Source organism: Humulus lupulus, chromosome 3, assembly GCF_963169125.1.
Source record: "Humulus lupulus chromosome 3, drHumLupu1.1, whole genome shotgun sequence".
In the NCBI taxonomy this organism is placed as follows: Eukaryota; Viridiplantae; Streptophyta; class Magnoliopsida; order Rosales; family Cannabaceae; genus Humulus; species Humulus lupulus.
In genome coordinates this window covers 167,859,474-167,879,189 of record NC_084795.1, presented here as the reverse complement: position 1 = coordinate 167,879,189, position 19,716 = coordinate 167,859,474, and positions in this window count along the sequence as shown.

The window sequence follows — 19,716 nt, the reverse complement described above, 5'->3', positions numbered from 1 at the left end:
ATACAACGCAAGATTGCCATTCATAGCATAAACAACCACAATTTTTATCTAACTTCCTTACCTCAGGTCCAAGCAAAGCAAAAATGACACATTCACAATGAGCCTATTCCATAACCAAATAACATCCTTTAGCATCACATAAAACTCTATTGTGCCCGCTCATATATCCCATGTGTGCATGGGCCATACACACATGGTGAAAACTACTCATCATTCTCAAAATAGGCAATTACAAATAAAATCACCAAAAGAATAATGCAGCTTATACCTACGTTACATGCATGGTCTTTATGTAAGAATCATATGGTTGCATATTAAACATATTTTTTAACGTAAAAGTGAAATTGCATGCGACATGCATACGTGAGAACGTTGTTAAAAAGTGTTGTTAAAAAGAATAATTCATACGCGCTTATTTCTATCGTTTTAAAAAAACAAACATGCTTTGATTACAATTATTTATTTCCTTAAAATCACTAAGTTCATTAAACCTCTTACAACATTATTTTTGTTTTATAAAATAATTTATTTAACCATTTTAAAATATAATAATCCCATTATTTAAACTTAAATTCCATAAAATAACAAGGACTAAAAGTAATGTAAAATACTTATAATTTAACATGTTTCCCTAGAAAATAACATTATAATCTAATTAACAAATTTTACAAACATAATGTGGTAAAAATTACAAATTTTAGGTGTGGAAAAATACATTTTTACTTGTTTTACTTTTAAGTTAAATTTTTAAATAGAATACATTCATAAGTGACAATCCAATAATTAATTTAAAATATTCTAATAAACATTCAGCCACTATTTGATTTACTTTAAAAATCACAAGTAAATTAAATTCAATATTTTTCTTAATTAAAATAAAAAAAATCATAACTATTAAAATGAACACTCATAGTTATAATAAAATACCACTTTTAATATTCTAATTGTTTAGGGTATGAATTTATTTCAACATACACATCAAATTCCTTTTATTTAAAAATATATCTTCACATTTTTACTAAAATTGCAGCAACAAAATATATCCTCAAAATCACCATTTTTAATTTTAAAAACTCATATTTTCTCAAAAATATAAAAAAAAAATGTACGTAATTATTTGTGCCAAAATATTATTTGAAGGCATCTTAAAATTTTCCATTTAATTTCGTAAAACATCAAAACACTTGCAACATTTAATTAAGCTCTCAAAACATTATTCCCACCATATACAACATAATATTTTTACACAAAATCAGCAAGTACAATAAATCATGAAATTCATTATTTTGATCATACTTCACAAAATTCATACATATTTAATAACAATGTTCCAACACAAACCCTAGCATGTTTCTACACCTTTGTTTTTAATGATTTTAATGTTACCATTAGCATACAATAATTCATCAAACCACCTTAAAACATACTCACAAATCATAAACAAATAATCATCTTTAACCTTGCCTTGAATATACTCTTGACATATTACTATCATGCAAGTATTCCAAGAGAAACAAAACTAACATATATCCATTTAAAATCTTACAACAACCGATCATGTTTCTAAGATTTTTAATTGACATAAAAACATAAAAACATAACAGTCATGCTTTGAACATTACCCTTAGGCCGAAATCCCCATAGCCCAAAATAATCAAATCCTTTCATGCTACTTTTGAAAATATACATCATCATTTTCTTATAGATCACAATTTAAAACCCTTGCATGCTTTCACATAAAATCTTTAAGCCAAAACATACCTCTCATCAAATCATAGAAAAACATAAACAACATATCATCAACACCACATATCAATAATCAACTCAATACACATACTATGAATATAAATATAAATATTACAACCATAAGAACCAAACCAAAACAACATGAATACTCATGCTCATGCCTAGGTCAATTTTCTCACGCTTCAACATAAAAAAAAAAAATATCCATCAATCCATGAACCTAAGAAAACATAAAAACATTAGGGTTAAAGATCCATTACCTCTGTTGATTGTAATGGTAAAATTAAGGTAACATTAGGGTAAAATTAAGAACACAAATTGATCAACACCCAAATGGCAATCACTCTTGAATAGCCTAGGGCTTTTGAAACCAATGAAGAAGAAGAACACAAAAAAAAAAAAAAAAAAACTTAGGAGGGTGGGGAAGAGAAACCTTAGACTTAAAATTAATAAAAGAATCATCAATATAAAAACCATACCTAAGACCTCCCAAGACCTTCTTCTTCTTCCTCCTTTCTTTTCTTCCTTTCTGTCCTTCTCTCTCTAGAACACACCTCTCTCTCTCTGTCTTCTTTTCTCTAGTTTCGGCAGCCACCAAGCATAATGGCTCTCTTCCCTTTTTCCTTCCCTCTTTATTCTAATTTACTCATAATAGCCTAATAAAAATAAATGGGTAAGTTTCCTATTCCTAATTATTTTCTCTTAATTCTTATTTAATTGATTTTAGTTTAATTGGTATGGAATAAAGATAACATCTCTTCCATTTTTAACTAGAATTGACCCAACTAAAATAGGAATTGAAATCCTCCTTTCCCACTTATGCTTACACATCCACTCCCTTGTTTCCCTTTTCTTTTATTTATTTATTTTTTTTCAAATAAATAATTAAATTTAATAAAAAGGAAACTACTAGTGTGTAGAAAATTCTACACATGTGCACCAAGCAACCATGCACATGTACACACTCAATAACTAGGGTGCATCACTACCTACCATGAACCTTAGTGCATTCAACCAAAACCCAAATATTCACTTTTTAAAATAAACAAATAAATGACAATTAACAATTAAATTCACAAAATTCTACCAAACAATTCTAACAATTAATTTAAAACAAACAAACAATTAAATAAAATAATTCACAACACTTAACAATTAAATAAAATAAAGCACAAAATTGAATAACTAAAAAATAATTTGGTGCATTACAATATACCCTCCTCCTTAAAAGGAATTTCGTCCAAAAAAAATTTCTTACCAAATAATTCAGGGTATCTTTCTTTCATGTCTTCCTCCAACTCCCATGTTGCTTCTCTTTCCGTACAATTCTTCGACACGAACTTAAATAGTGGAATCCTTTTGGATCTCAGTTCCTTGATTCCCTTTTCAATAACAGTCTCAGGCTGTTCATCATATCTCAGGTCCTGCTTCAACTGTAATGGCTCGTAACTCAAAAAATGAGAGGGATCTGACACATACTTACGCAAGATCGAGATGTGAAAGACGTTATGCATTTTGGCTAATGCTAGGGTCAGTGCTAAACGGTAAGCAACTTGCCCTACTCTGTCCAAAATCTCAAATTGACCTATATATATGGGGCTTAACTCCCCTTTCTTTCCAAAATGCATAACACCTTTCATCGGTGAGACATTCAAGAAAACAAACTCGCCTACTAAAAATTTGATGTCCCTTCTCTTAAGGTTAACATAGCTCTTTGGCCTACTTTGCATAGTAAGCATCCTTTGGCAAATTTTCTCGATCGCCTCACTGGCTTCCCTAACTGCATAGGGGCCTCAAATCTGTTTTTCCCCAACTTCATCCCAGTGTAAAGGAGATCTACACTTGCGCCCATAAAGCTTCTCATAGGGAGCCATCCTAAAATTAGATTGGTAATTGTTATTATAAGAGAACTCCATTAGGGGTAAGTATCGGTTCCAAGACTCTAAAATGTCCAAAACACAACACCTCAATATGTCCTCTAGAATCTGTATAGTCCTCTAAGACTGCCCATCCGTCTGAGGATGAAACGCGGTGCTAAACTTTAGTTTTGATTCCATATCTCTCTGTAGCCCCTTCCAAAAGTTCGATGTGAAAACTGACCCTCGATCAAAAATTATCGACTTTGGCACCCCATGAAGTCTCACTATCTCACTTACATACAATTCTGCATATTGGCCCGCTGAGTATGTGATCTATACTGGCAGGAAATGGGCGGACTTAGTGAGTCTATCTACTATTACCCACACAGAGTCGTGCTTCTTGGTGGTTCTGGGTAACCCTACCACAAAATCCATTGCTATATCCTCCCATTTCCATTCAGGATTGTAGAGCGGTTGAAGTAACCCTGCTAGCCTTTGGTGTTCTGCTTTGGCTTGCTGACGTGTCAAACATCTAGCAACAAACTTAGGAATATCCCTCTTCATTCCATGCCACCAATATAACGCCTTAAGGTCTTGGTACATCTTCGTGGACTCTGGGGGTAAGGAATAGGGTGTTGTATACGCTTCTTTCATAATACTTTCCTTAATGTCAACATTGCCAGGCACACAAATCATGTCCTTATATCACAGCAATCCACCATTAGATATTGTGAAATCACTGCTACCACCTTCTTGTACGAAACTCTCTTGCTTCATTAAGGCTTCATCCACTTTCTGTCCTTCACTAATTTGTTCTAGTAGGGAGGATTGTAACGTGAGGTTCGCTAGACCTGTCACAAGTTCGATGCCGGCATTTATGATCTCATTTTGAAGAGGCATCTCTATCGTATGTAGTGCTGAGACATTCCCATGTCGTCACCTACTCAATGCATCTGCAAACCACATTGGCCTTGCCTGGTTCGTATAGAATTTCACAATCGTAGTCTTTCACGAATTCCAACCACCTTCGCAGCCTCATATGCATTTCCTTTTGCGTGAAGAAGTACTTCAGGCTTTTGTGGTCAGTGTATATCTCGTACTTGTCCCCATATAAGTGATGTCTCCATATCTTCAGTGCGAACACCACTGCTGCCAACTCAAGGTCCTGAGTGGGATATCGTTGCTCATAATCCTTAAGTTGTCTGGAAGCATAAGCTACCACCTTCCCATCTTGCATCAACACACATCCCAAACCGTTCTTTGATGCATCACAATACACCACAAATTTCTCGCCCTCAGTGGGAACACAAAGAATAGGCGTAGAAATCAACTTATCCTTCATGGTGTAGAAGATTTCTTCACATTTCTCTGGCCATGAAAATTTCTGATGCTTACGGGTTAAGTTGGTTAATGGTGTGGCGATCTCCGAGAAACCCTCGATAACTTCCTATATAGTAACCCACCAATCCTAAGAAGCTTCGAACTTCTAAGGCATTCTTTGGCTGGGGCCAGTCTCCAATGGCCTCGATCTTTGATGGGTCTACTGCTATTCCATTATTGGACACTATATGCCCTAGGAATGTTACCTGTTCCTGCCAAAACTCACACTTAGAGAACCTAGTGTATAGTTGATGTTCTTGCAATCTTTTTAGAGTCAACCTCAAATGCTCCTCGTGCTCCTCCTTGGTCTTTGGGTAAATAAGGATACCGTCTATGAACACTACCATAAACTTGTACAAATAATCCTTAAATACCCTGTTCATCATATCAATAAATGCTTCTGGGGCATTAGTGAGTCCAATAGACATCACTAGGAACTCATAGTGCCCTTAACGAGTTCTGAAAGTCATTTTCAGAATGTCTCCCCCTTTCACTTTCAACAAATGGTACCTGGATCACAGATCAATCTTCGAGAATACTGCTGCCCTGTGCAATTGATCAAAAAGGTCAACTATCCTAGGAAAACGATATTTATTCTTTATGGTGACCTTGTTGAGTTCTCGGTAATCAATGCACATCCTCATGCTCCCGTCCTTCTTTTTCAAAAATAGGACTGGTGCTCCCCATGGCATATTGCTAGGTCTTATGAACACCTTGTCCAACAACTCTTCTAGCTGGTTCTAAAAATCCTTCAATTCCGCAAGTGCCATTCGATAGAGTGCTTTAGAGATCGGTGTTGTTTTTGGTGCAAGCTCGATCACAAATTTGATTTATCTTTCCGGGGGTAACCCTGGTAATTCTTCGGGAAACACCTCCGGGAACCCACAAACAATATGCACACTTTTCAGTTTTAACTCTGACTCCTTCGATTTGTCCACCACACTAGCCAAAAACACCAAACAACCATGTTGCATTATATTCCGTTCTTCCAGTGTAGATATTATTGTAGAGTCCCAGAATGTTTACTTAGCCTAGTTAGACAGTAGTAGTAGTAGTAGTAGTAGTTAGTAGTATGTTAGTTATCGTAGATTTTGGTTCAAGTCAGGACTTAGTTGGAAACTCGTTGCAACAGTTATTGATTTTATAAGTTTAACCTATAGTTTAAGAATATTAATTATAACCTAAGGTTTGATTAATATTTCTAGTCATAGATATATTATTTATTATAACCTAAGGTTTAGATAGATCCAATAAGAGCATGGCACTTGTCATAATCATGATTATTAAGGAATTAACCTAAGGTTTTGGTTTTGATGAATTGTTTTAATAAAAGAAAGATCTAGAAACTCTAGAACCTTCTAGCAACTGTTAGGATCGTATTATGACTCAGTCAAAGTTGTTTATCCAATTCAAATTATGCTGAAAAAGTGCAAATACGTGCTTAGTATATCTACATATGCCGATATATCACAGCATAAGGGCCGATATATCGCCTAACGAAAGATACTAAAAACACGTCGACATTGCATGAACGATTGAACAAGCCTCGAGAATACTGGGGGAGGCGATATATCAGCTCCATGGGTATAGTTTTTGAAGTTTTACTTTTTAAATTTGAAAAATACCCTTAACCACTTAGACCTACCTTTGAACGATTTTGACCGAGTTCTGGGCGTCAGTTGAACGAAAGTTCAAATGTTTTTCATTTTATAATCATTTATTTATTCAAATTAAAAGTGGTTAGTTTCACTCCTTGAAATCTATAAATAGGACCTAGTTCTTAGCCATTTTTATCATTCTTCATGCATTTTATCAGAGCCTCCAAGGTGCTAGTGTTACTATAGAGAGATACATTTGGGTTTTGGGTTAAATCTTTATTATTATAAGCTTTTATAAACACTTGGAAAGTGAGAAATAGTGTGATTTCGGTATTGAGGTTTAGACCAATCCATAAGATCATTCAAGGTATTCATATTCCTTAAGTTCAATTCTATATAATTCTTTAGTTTTCTTTAGTTTCTTTTATTCAAACCCTAACTCTTGTTATTGATTCTTGATTAGGTATTTAACTTCTTGAAACTTAAGGCCTTTCTTGGTATGTTTCTTCTTGATGGTTTAGTTCCCATATTCATCTTTATTATTAATGATTCTCACCCTTTTCTACTGTTGGTTTATAGGAGTTTCTAAATCTCATTCTTGTTTTCGAATATCCCAGCTTCTTGTAAGGAAAATAGGATAGATTTTATATGCTTATATGTTATGATATGTTATGTTATAATATGTTTATGTTATGATAGGTTATGAAATATATGAATATGTCTTGTAGTCCTTGGGGCTTATAGTTTCTTAGCTAGCAAACCTCAATGCTCTTTTGTCGCTTGAGGCTTATAGTTGCTTAGCTAGCAAACCCCAATGTTTTTATGTTGCTTGGGGCATGTGGTTGCTTAGATAGCAAACCTCAAGATTACCATGATCATGGGTTAGCGTTGTGATATATGTTTTATAGTATGTGGTTATGATATAGTCTTATGCTTTTGATTTATGATATATGTTGTTAGTAGATTTTCCTTGCTGGGCATTAGGCTTACTCCGTTATTTTTAGCGTGATGGAGGAAAGTGATTATGGAGGCGGAAGGATTCTTGGTAGCTTGGGTTGTATCTTAAGGATGAATGGACTGAGTGGACAGTGTGTCGATCGAGGATGACGTTTATTTAATCTTTTGAATTATGTTTCTTTTGTAATTCCGCATTTAGTTTTGAACAATTGATTTAAAGTTATGTTTTATGTTTTACAAAAAATGGGTACCCATGCCATATTACATTTTAATATATAATTTTATGTTATTGATACAATAATTATTTTAGATTTTTAATAAAGTTGTGATTATTTCTTATGTTTTCTCCAAAAGTAATAGCTAAGTCTAGTAGTTTTTAATGGTCCAAGGTCTTAGAAATAGTTGGGTCATTACAATTACGGGTGTTCGAAAACCCGCTACTTCTCCTCTAAAGGAAAAGACCTCTCCTTTTTTTGGCCTAAACTCCACAGTCTTCTTCCGAAAGTCTATTGTCGCCCCATGTTTGGATAACCAATCCATGCCAAGAATGACATCATAATCTGGTATACTCAGTTCTATAAGGTCTGCTGGGCACTCCCTGCCCTGTATAGTTATAGGCGTTGACGGTAACCACCTAGTTGAAAAAATCATGTCTCCCGATGGAAACATTGTACTAAAGTTATGCTCAAACAATGTATAAGGCATACTAAGCTTATCAATCACATTCATGGAAACATAAGAGTGAGTCACTTCAGAATCAATGAGGACTCTACACATCATACCAGATATAGGGATCTGACCTGTGACAACGGTGTTGCTGTTGGCTGCTTCATCCTGAGTTAAGGCAAAAACCCTTGCTGGCACTAGATTGTTGTTATTATTCTTTCCCACCTTCCATTGTGGGCAATTCTTCCTCAGATGTCCCACCTGACCACACTTAAAACATTTATTGGTGCCGGCCTGGCATTCTCTCGGGTGTCTTTTCGAGCATTTAGGACAGATGGGGTGCTCTACTCGGTTGCCTTGATGATTCCCACAGTTCCAGTCATTAAAGCGATTGTTGTGAGTGTTGGGGTTCTGAGTGTTGTGATTGTTTTTATTCGTGGCCGGAGGTCTGGGTCTCTTGTTAGTGCCACTGTTCTTTCCTTCATTAGCTTTCCTTTTGTTACCCTCGTTGAAACCCTTGTTTCAGTAGTTCTCTCTTCTGGCAGCATTATCCTTCCATATCCATTCTTCCAAATATTCAGCTTCAAATGCTCTATCAAGTACTTCTGCATAACTGACCACTTCAGCACTAGTCATCATAACATCCCTAGTGATCATCGGTTTGAGTCCCCTTTTGAACCTTTGGACTCGCAGAGTTTCAGTTGGCACAACTTCAGGAGAAAATTTTGCCAACCTATTGAACTTTTGTGCATAATCACTGACATATAGGTTTCCATGTACCAGAGTTACAAACTCATCAACCTTGGTGGCTAGCACGGCCGCACTGTAATACTTCTTGCTAAAAGTCTGGATGAATTCTACCCAAGTCATGGTATTCAAGTCACGGGTCTGTTTAATTACATCTCACCAAATTCATGCATCCATCTTGAGTAAATAAACTGCACATGAGACTCTCTGCGATCATTCAACTCCATATGATCGAAGATGTCCTCGACCGATCTTAACCAATCCTCTGCCACTATGGGATCAGCTTTCCCTTCAAAGGTTCATGGGGCTTGTTTTCTGAAACGTTCATACACTGACTCAAACCCATAAGTTACAGGCAGTGGTGCAGGTGGTGGTGTCGGCAGCTAAGGCTGCGCCACTGGCACTTGAGGCACTCGGGGCATTTGCGCTGCTTGCCTAGCATGTGCCAATTCCTCATCTCTCAGCCTCAATTGTTCTCTCAACCTTGCCACCTCTACGGCCAGGTCCATAAATGGTGCTGCTAGAGCTGTAGGTTGAACTGATGGCATTTCTATGTCAGGGGTTGTCGTGGTTTCAAACATTGTGGAGACACCCTTTCCTCGACCTCCTCCTCTTCCCTTGCCTCCTCTTCCTTTAGTCGACATTATGAGATTCTAAGGCAATGGTATCATACCTTGTCGTGGTTTCATAAGGAAGGAACATCGCATAATGGTTTGATAGATATTTGCAAAATCATACATAAATCCTTTAATGACCAAAACATAAATCCTTTAAGGTCTTAAAAATATCCCATTTTATTTATTACCATTTCATGGAACGATTTACGTGACAGACTCTAGTCCTCAACCGTGGAATTGTTCCCTGAGCTATAATCAAAGATGTCTCCTGGGATGTGAAAGTAACCGGGAGAGCTCGCCATTATCTCCATCCTAGCGGTCACACGTGGTATTGCTCGAGTTACTCCCTTAACTGCCAAGGTTCTTTCTACATCGTGCACCGTCTCCAAACGCTCCTCTATCTCTCCGTCGTCAATCTTTACTAATACCAGCTCTAGATGACTAAAGTTGTAGTTATCCATAAGATCGTGAATTACATATTCCATGGTACTAAACTCTGGGTCATCTTGAATGATGTCATGCCATGCTCGGTCCAACTGGAGAAGAGCCTCAGAGTACATTGACAGTGCTTCCTTCAACACCCAATATTGTTCTATGGGCCATAGCAAGGCTCCTCTTTTGTTCATGATCCCTTGAATGCGATCACAAACCACCTTTGTTGTTTTCAAAACCACTACCTGCCAATCGTAGGGATCCTCCTCAAGCTGGACCTTAGGTATTGCGTGGATCTCCTTGAGTAGTTTTTTCTTAGTAGTTTTTAAAACAGGAGGCATCTTACTATACATTAGTTACAAAACTATAAATTAAAATAAAACATAAACAAGTAATAACACATAAAATAAATACTTATGACGCGATGAGGTGAGATTTTATCGTCTTTAGCGTGTATGGGGAGGGTCCTTGGAAACATGGACGACCGTCTCTGATACCATTCGTAAATACGCCATATTCTAATACTTTGTAAAGCCTTTGCATACTCATGAATTTATAGGAGAAGAAGCCACTTATTATAAAATCCCAGTGGGGCCTTGCTAAAACATGCAAGTTGGGCCCAATAGTTTAAAAAGAAAAACAATAGTTTTCATGTAACGTTCTTAAAAAATAACCAAAGTTCAAGCCTCACTGATAAGTTCTGAATGTCAAAATAAACATAACATTATTTTTAGAAAAATAGCGTTTAAATTGATCGTTTCCCGTCCATAGGATGCCCCCACGCCATACACACCCTGTCGATCAAACTCCCACATCACCATGTGTGCCAAAGAGAAACCTATTTACTACCTGGAAGGGAAAGTAAGGGGGTGAGCTAAAACCCCAGTAAGGAAGTACAAATAACACATAAGTAAAACACGACCAAACATATTCATGTTCATACATCATAGCATCATCATCGTAAATATCATCATCATAAACATAAACATAATCATCATAACATAGGCATCATATACATGGTCATCATCATTATTACACCATAGCATAATCATCATAAACATAACATCATGTCTTTGTGAACATGGTCCGCTAACTTGTCCTTGTCACCTCTTGAGGTAAAAAGGATCTCTGGTCCTTGAATAACCTCGGCGCGTCCGTCCTATGAGTTACGTCATCATATCCTTAGTAACTCGGGTAACGTCTTCACATCCTTAGCAACCCCTTATTGTTGTGTCACGTTCATCACACTAACAACCATTTTATATCATACATCATTCAATGACATAAATCGAGTCATATCAACACACATTAGAAATTTACAATTCATGTCGCAAAATATCATCATGCATAACATTCTTATTCATACAATGCAATCTTACCATTCATAGAATAAACAACAAAAACTTCTATCTGACTTCCTTACCTCATGTCCAAGCAAAGCAAAAATGACAACCTCACAACGAGCCTATACCATAACCAAATAACATCCTTTAGCATCACATGAAACTCTATTGTGCCCACTCATATATCTCATGTGTGCATGGGCCATGCACACATGGTGAAAACTACTCATCATTCTCAAAATAGGCAATTACACATAAAATCACCAAAAGAATAATGCAACTTATACCTACGTTACATGCATGGTCTTTATGTAAGAATCATATGGTTGCAGAATAAACATATTTTTTAACGTAAAAGTGAAATTGCATGCGATATGCATACGTGAGAACATTGTTAAAAACAATAATTCATACGCGCTTATTTCTACCGTTTTAAAAAAAATAATGAATTAGTAACATGCTTTGATTACAATTATTTATTTCCTTAAAATCACTAAGTTCATTAAACCTCTTAAAACATTATTTTTGTTTTATAAAATAATTTATTTAACCATTTTAAAATATAATAATCCCATTATTTACTTTTAAATTCCATAAAATAATGTCTAAAAATTATGTAAAATACTTATAATTTAACATGTTTCCTTAGAAAATAATATTATAATCCAATTAACAAATTTTACAAACTTAATGTGAGAAAAATTACAATTTTTAGGTGTGGAAAAATACATTTTTACTTCTATTTTTTTTAAGACTAAATTTTTAAATAGAATAAATTCATAAGTGATAATCCAATAATTATTTTTAAATATTTTAATAAACAATCAGCCACTATTTGATTTACTTTAAAAAGCACAATTAAATTAAATTCAATATTTTTCTTAATTAAAATAAAGAAAAATCACAACTATTAAAATGAACATGTTATAATAAAAGACCACTTTTAATATTCTAATTGTTTAGGGTATGAATTTATTTCAACATACACGTCAAATTTATTATATTTAAAAATACAACTTCACATTTTTACTAAAATTCCAACAACAAAATATATCCTTAAAATCACCATTTTTATTTTTAAAAACTCATATTTTCTCAAAAATATAAAAAAAATATATGTAGGTAATTATTTGTGCAAAAATATCATTTCTAGGCATCTTGAAATTTTCCATTTAATGTCTAAAAACATCATAGCACTTGCAAGATTTAATTAATCACCCAAAACATTATTCCCACCATATACAACATCATTTTTTTACACAAAATCAGCAAGTACAATAAATCATGAAATACATTGTTTTCATCATATTTAATAACAATGTGCCAACACAAACCATAACATGTTTCTGCACCTTTTTTTTAAATGTTTTTAATGTTACCATTAGCATACAATAATTCATCAAACCACCTTAAAACACACTCACAAATCATAAACAAATAATAATCTTTAACCTTGTCTTGAATATACTCTTGACATATTACTATCATGCAAGTATTCCAAGAGAAACAAAACTAACATATATCCATTTAAATCTACAACAACCTATCATGTTTCTAAGATTTTTAATTGACATAAATACATAATAAAATAACAATCATGCTTTGAACATCAACCTTAGGCCAAAATCCCCATAGCCCAAGATAATCAAATCTTTTCATGTTAATTTTAAAAATATAGATAATCATTTTCTTATAGATCACAATTTAAAACCATTGCATGCATTCACATACAATCTTTAAGCCAAAACATAACTATCATAAAATCTTAGAAAAACTTAAACAACATATCATCAACACCACATATCAATAATCAACTCAAGACACATACTATGAATATACATATAAGTTTTACAACCATAAGAACCAAACCAAAACAACATGAATACCCATGCCCACGCCTAGGTCAATTTTCTCATGCATCAACATTAAAAAAATATCCATCAATCCATGAACCCAAAAAAACATAAAAACATTAGGGTTAATGATCCATTACCTTTCTTTATTGTAAAATCAAGAACACAAATTGATCAACACCCAAATGGCAATCACTCTTGAATAGCCTAGGGTTTTTGAAACCCATGAAGAAGAAGAACACAAAAAAAAAGAAAAACTCAGGAGAGTGTGGAAGAGAAACCTTAGACTTAAAATTAATAAAAGAATCATCAATATAAAAACCATACCTAAAACCTCCCAAGACCTTCTTCTTCTTCCTCCATTCTTTACTTCCTTTTTCTCCTTCTCTCTCTAGAACACGCCTCTCTCTCTCGCTCTTATTCTCTCTAGTTTCGGCAGCCACCAAGCACAATGGCTCTCTTACCTTTTTCCTTCCCTTTCTATTCTAAACTACTCATAATTGCATAATAAAAATAAATGGGTAAGTTTCCTATTCCTAATTATTTTCTCTTGATTCTTATCTAATTGATTTTATTTTAATTGATATGGAATAAAGATGACAACATCTCTTCCATTTTTAACTAGAATTGACCCGACTAAAATAGGAATTGAAATCCTCCTTTCCCACTTATGCTTACACATCCACTCCCTTGTTTCCCTTTTTATTTATTTATTTATTTTTCAAATAAATAATTAAATCTAATAAAAAGGAAACTACAAGTGTGTAGAAAATTCAACACATGTGCACCATGCAACCTTGCACATGCACACACTCAATAACTAGGGTGCATCACTACCTATCATGCATCTTAGTGCATTCAACCAAAACTTAAATATTCACATTTTTAAAATAAATAAATAAATGACAATTAACAATTAAATTCACAAAATTCTACCAAACTATTCTAACAATTAATTTAAAACAAACAAAAAATAAATAAAATAATTCACAACACAGAACAATTAAAAAAATTAAAGCACGAAATTTAATAACTAAATTTTTTTTTTTTGGTGCACTACAATAGGGCTTCGAGGTCGATAGTATCTGACAGGGATCCCACTTTCACCTCCAAGTTTTGGGAGAGCCTAAAGAAGTCTATGGGCACACAGTTGCAGTTTAGTATAGCATATCAACCTCAGAAGGATGGTGTAACGACCTGGATAGCCAAGACCGCTACACTGTGTGCTTATAAATGTGCAAGACTTGCTAATCAAGTCTTTAGTTTAAAAACGTGTCACTAAACATGTAAAAGCTAGGGTTAAAAAGGTTTTGGTCTCAAAAGACTCATTTTATATAATTAAATTGCTATATACATGGGATCCCAAAAGAAACTGAGTTAGAAGTAGGTTTATAGACTTTCAAGAATACATAAAAAATCATTAGCCATACTAAGGCAAAATAGACAGTCTTTGCGTCTCGCGTCCCTGCCTAAACCTCAACCGTAGCGGCTGAGCAGCTGGCCATGTACATTTCGCTCGTAGAGCTCTCCAATCAAGGCTGATCAAGCTTGCCCTTGCCTTTACCTGCACCACGTAACACCCGTGAGCAAAGGCCCAGCAAGAAAACATGGAATGCAACACAATCAATGATATCAGACAGTAAAATTCACCAAGCATGAACTCTCATCAAATAATCCACATTAATACCACTCAGCATATATTTAGAACCATGGATGCAATCAAACACTTATAACATTCATATCACATAATAATCAGGGCCGACAACTTAGGCCGCACCCTCTATTTATCCCACTGACTCCGACCCGCTTAAACCGAGCTCAGCGCATATTAAGCTGTCCTTGGCTACCAGTGGCCGAGCCGCGCCCTGTGCGCTAGTGTAACCCTTGGCACCCTTAGGCCATTGGTTCACTAAATAGCTTGCATGGCATAATACCATCTTTTCAAGCATTCACAATAGGGAACTCTTAGTACCGTCACATATATTCAACCAGGTGTAGTTTTCTTACCTTTAATCTTTGCAGTTTTAGATTACGAGCAACGCTTCTCAAGCACGATCCATTCTCAAGCCTAAGCTTTTATCACCAAGTCACATCCAAAGTATTAGGTTTCATTAATATCCAAATATAGGTTTCCGGTTACAAAACTAACTTCCGGGAATCCGAATTCCACCAACCACGGTGGCAAAATCGATCCCGAGCATTCTAGACCACATTCCCATGCCTAAAATCCCCAAAAGTTCAAGTGTGCACGCAAGGGGTGTGGCCCTTGAAGCTTAGCCGTGGCCCTGCCCTAAAAACAGAACCAAAGCCACCCCTGAAAGAGGACACGCATCGTGGCCCTTGCCTTGGGCACCGCGGCGCTCACCTTTGGCCGAGCCCTCTTGGCTCTTCTTCATCCTAGGGCCGCAGCGCTCTAGAACAGAGCCACAGCCCTTCCCTTCGAACTCAGAATTCCCACCATTTCTAGGCTTGAAACCTTAGCCAAAACCACCCTTAAGCTCCCTACTTCAACACCTAACAATCCCAACACTTTTAGCATGACTTAAACAACATAATTCCACAGAAAACCCAGCCTAACACACATTAAAATTCTCTTTTCAATTCCTAAAACTGAAGAGCTATAAACACTCAAACCAGCCATTCAAACTCGAATTATTACTTCTAAATCACGAATTGAGACTTACCTCCTCTGCTGAACCACTTCACCAAGCCAACTCCAAGGTAATTCCCAAGCTTTCCTCCTTGATTCTGCCCTTAAACATCAAAACCATATTTACCTCAAAACCCAGAATTTCTAACCACAGAAAAGGAAATTCAATGCTTACCTTAGTCCTGATTAGGTTCCTGGTTGGTTCCTGAGTTAAGCCTCCTAATCATTCCACCAAGCTTCAACTAAATTCTAGTAATTCCCTTAGGATTTCAGAGTTTCTTTTCCTTTGTGGTCCTTGGGAGAGAATAGAGAGAAAGGGCTGACAATAGATATCAGTTTAATTTTCTATCCACTATTTTCTAAAGCCTCAGTATAGTCTTATCTCATTAAATCAATCCCGAGACTCGGGGTGCCAGAAACGTCCCCGAGGGAAAAATGGTAAAATCCCCCAACATTCCTGCCTAGACTTCCTAACCTCGAATAAATCTCTATATATTTATTTTCATTACCCGGTAGTCTAAATAGCTACCCGATACCTAAAATACCCCTGACTTATCCAAAGTCAGCTGTTAAGCCCTGTTGTGACTTTTCCCCGCTAACCAGCCCTAGGATCGCCTCGAGTCGTGCTCCGCAGTCCTACCCACATAATAATGTGGTTCTCACAATTACCATATACACATATCACATTAAAGCCAATATAATCACACAAGCATTATTAACCATATAATTATGCATTTAAATCAATAAAGTCATGCAAACCACATTTAACCCAGTAATGCCCTCCCGACACACTAATCAAGGCCCTTAAGCCTCATTAGCGAATTTGGGGTCGTTACAGATGGATAGCCAGAGAGGACGATTTAGATATTGGAGGATATGCTACGAGCCCGCGTGCTAGATTTTCGGGGATCTTTGAGTAAGTATCTCCCTTTGATTGGGTTTTCATACAATAACAGATATTAGAGGACTACCGGAGTGACTCCGTATGAGATGTTATATGGGAGGAAGTGAAAATCACCCATCCATTGGGATGAGATGGGTGAGAGGAGGTATCCAGGTCCTGAGGTTGTTTAGAGGACCAATGATGCGATTGAGAATATTAGAGCTCGAATGCTCACCTCCCAGAGTCGGCAGAAAAGTTACTCTGACTTGCGACGTATGAGCATAGAGTTTCAAGTCGGTGACCATGTGTTTCTGAGAGTTTCTCCCTTGAGAGGGGTGAAACAGTTCGGAGTACGGGGCAAGTTGAGCCCTAGATTGGTCGGGCCCTTTGAGATTCTAGAACGAGTTGGAGGGGTAGCTTACAGGTTGGCGATGCCTCCAGCTCTGTCAGGGGTACACAATGTGTTTCATGTATCCATGCTCCGAAAGTATGTATCAGATTCTATGAACATGCTGAGTTATGAGAACATGGAGCTGGATCAGGATTTATTGTATGAAGAAAAGCCACTTTAGATTCTTGACCGAAAAGATGAAGTCTTGCAGAGCAAGACCATCGCCTTAGTGAAAGTGATGTGGAGGAAAAGAAAAGTGGAGGAGGTGACTTGGGATCTTGAGACAGATATGCGGGATCGGTATCTCGAGTTGTTCAGGTAATTTCTAGGATGGAATTTCTGTAAGGAGGGGATAGTTGTAGCATCCCAAATTTGCTAATAAGGCTTGGGGCCTTGATTAGCGTGCCGGGAGGGTAGTAATTGATTTAATTACGTTAATATCTGAATTTAATGATTATGTGATTAGAAATGCATGTTTCGGTGAATTGAATATGCATGTGGACCCCATTTGGCTATTAGGGGAGTATTTGTAATTTTAGCCCGTTGAGGGCATAAATGTAATATTTGTGTATATTGTGATTGATACCACGAGTGAGTGGTGATATATTTGGGATGTTCGATCCGAGATGATCCTAGGGAGCAGTTTAGCTAAATAGTCACAACGATGTTGAATACCCAGCTCGGGAGGAGCCTAGGGGTATTTTGAGAACACAGTTGGTGTTCGGGATTTATTGGGTAATGGGTAGTAATTTAGCAATTATTTGGACATGTCGGGATTAAGTGACGATTAATAGGAACAATCGAGGAATTAGCAGGACATGGCAAATGAATGAATTACCCTTTGGAGCATTAAAGGATTTAGATAAGCTTGATGGGTAATTTGGACATTTTTCTAAGGGATATACAAGGTTTTGGGTGCTAAACTTTTGAAGACAGCATAATGAAAAGGAAAAAACTTTATCACTCAGCTCTCTCTCTCTCTCTCTCCCCAACATTTCCCTGTCTCTCTCTTGGTTAGGATTCAATCCAGCCAAAGGTCTAACCAAAGGAAGATAGTTGTCCAGAGATTGAGGATTCTAGGTTGGAATTTGTGAGGATATAAGCTTGAAGACTTGGGGAATTAGCTCAGGCCGAATCTGTAACAGAGGTAATGATTTCATAATGAATTCTCTAAGAAATTTGTGGTAACTTTTGAGTATGGTGGCCTAGGTTAATGGGGTGATTGAATTCAAGGGTTAAGTTAGGTTGTGAAGGGGGTTTTGTTGGGTTCATATGATGTTAAATCAGTTTTGCTGTTTAGAAACAAATCCTATGCCTAATTCTGGGATAAAGGCTCAAAGTTGGCGAGTTTTAGAGAGATTAGCTCGTAAATTTGTGATGGATTTCTAGGATTAGGGGGTCCGAGACGCGGCTCTGTTCTTCAGGTGTCGCGGTCTGCCTGTTTGAAGAGGCTGGAGAAGCCTCTGGTTCCCCAAGCATCGCGGCATGGGGGATCGTACCGCGGCCCATGTCCTTCAGCAGGGAGGGCCTGACCCTCTGACCAAGTAGCGGGCCGCGCCCCAAAAGGGCATGTCGCGACCCTAATTAGAAAATAAGGTAGGTTAAGGTTTTTAGCTCGTGAACTTGAATGTTAAGGCTCGGGAAGGATCCTACTACCCACATTAGTAGAATCCAAGGTCCCAGAGGCTAGATTAATATTTTGAAGTTATTTATTGGTTTAGAACTTGATGAATGGTTATTATTAATGCGTTGTGACTAGGTTTTCAATGAGGCTCGGGTTAGAGGATTGTGCTCGTGATAGCGATGCTCAGATAGCTCGGGACATAGGTAAGAAATTTGTTGTATCCGTAGAGCTGGGCATGGCCCAACTAATTGTATTGCAGGGCATAGCCTTATTGTTAGTATTGTAGGGCGTAGACTTATTGCATGTATTGGAGAAAATGATCCTAATGCTTAAATTTAATATGTGTTTAAATATCTGTGTAAATTATGCTATGCGCTTCATGTTGTGAGAGAACGGCAAAGGCCGAGAACGACAAGAAGCCGAGTACGGCAAGGGGCACTACTACTAATATAGGCTTTCTCTGCGGTTTTTTTTCAACAATAAACAAAAAGCGCAGAGAAAAGGTTTGAAAGAGTCAAAAAAATTATATTTAATGTCCGCGCCCTATTTTATTGCGGTTTAAAAAAAACGTAGTGAAAAGTTTGAAGTGGGACACTTTTCTCTGTGGTTTTGGGTATAGAACCGCAGAGAAAAGTGTAAATCTTTTCTCCACGGTTCTATACCCAAAACTGCAGAGTAAAGTGCACTTTTCTTTGCAGTTTTGAGTATAGAACTGCGGAGAAAAGGCTTCCCACCTCCTACATCAACCCGAGACCCAACTCTTCCCTCTCATATTGCATTTTTCATTTTCACAGAGAGGCACACGACGCTCCACCACTGTCCCCAGCCACGGGTAAGCCTCATTTTGTTCTTTTTTTTTTTTTTTTTTCATTTTCTTGCATATTAAAGCTTGAAATCATGTTAATATACTTAATCTTGATTTATTTTGAAGTTTTAGTGTAGAAATGAAGAAATATTGAGTGGGTTTAAT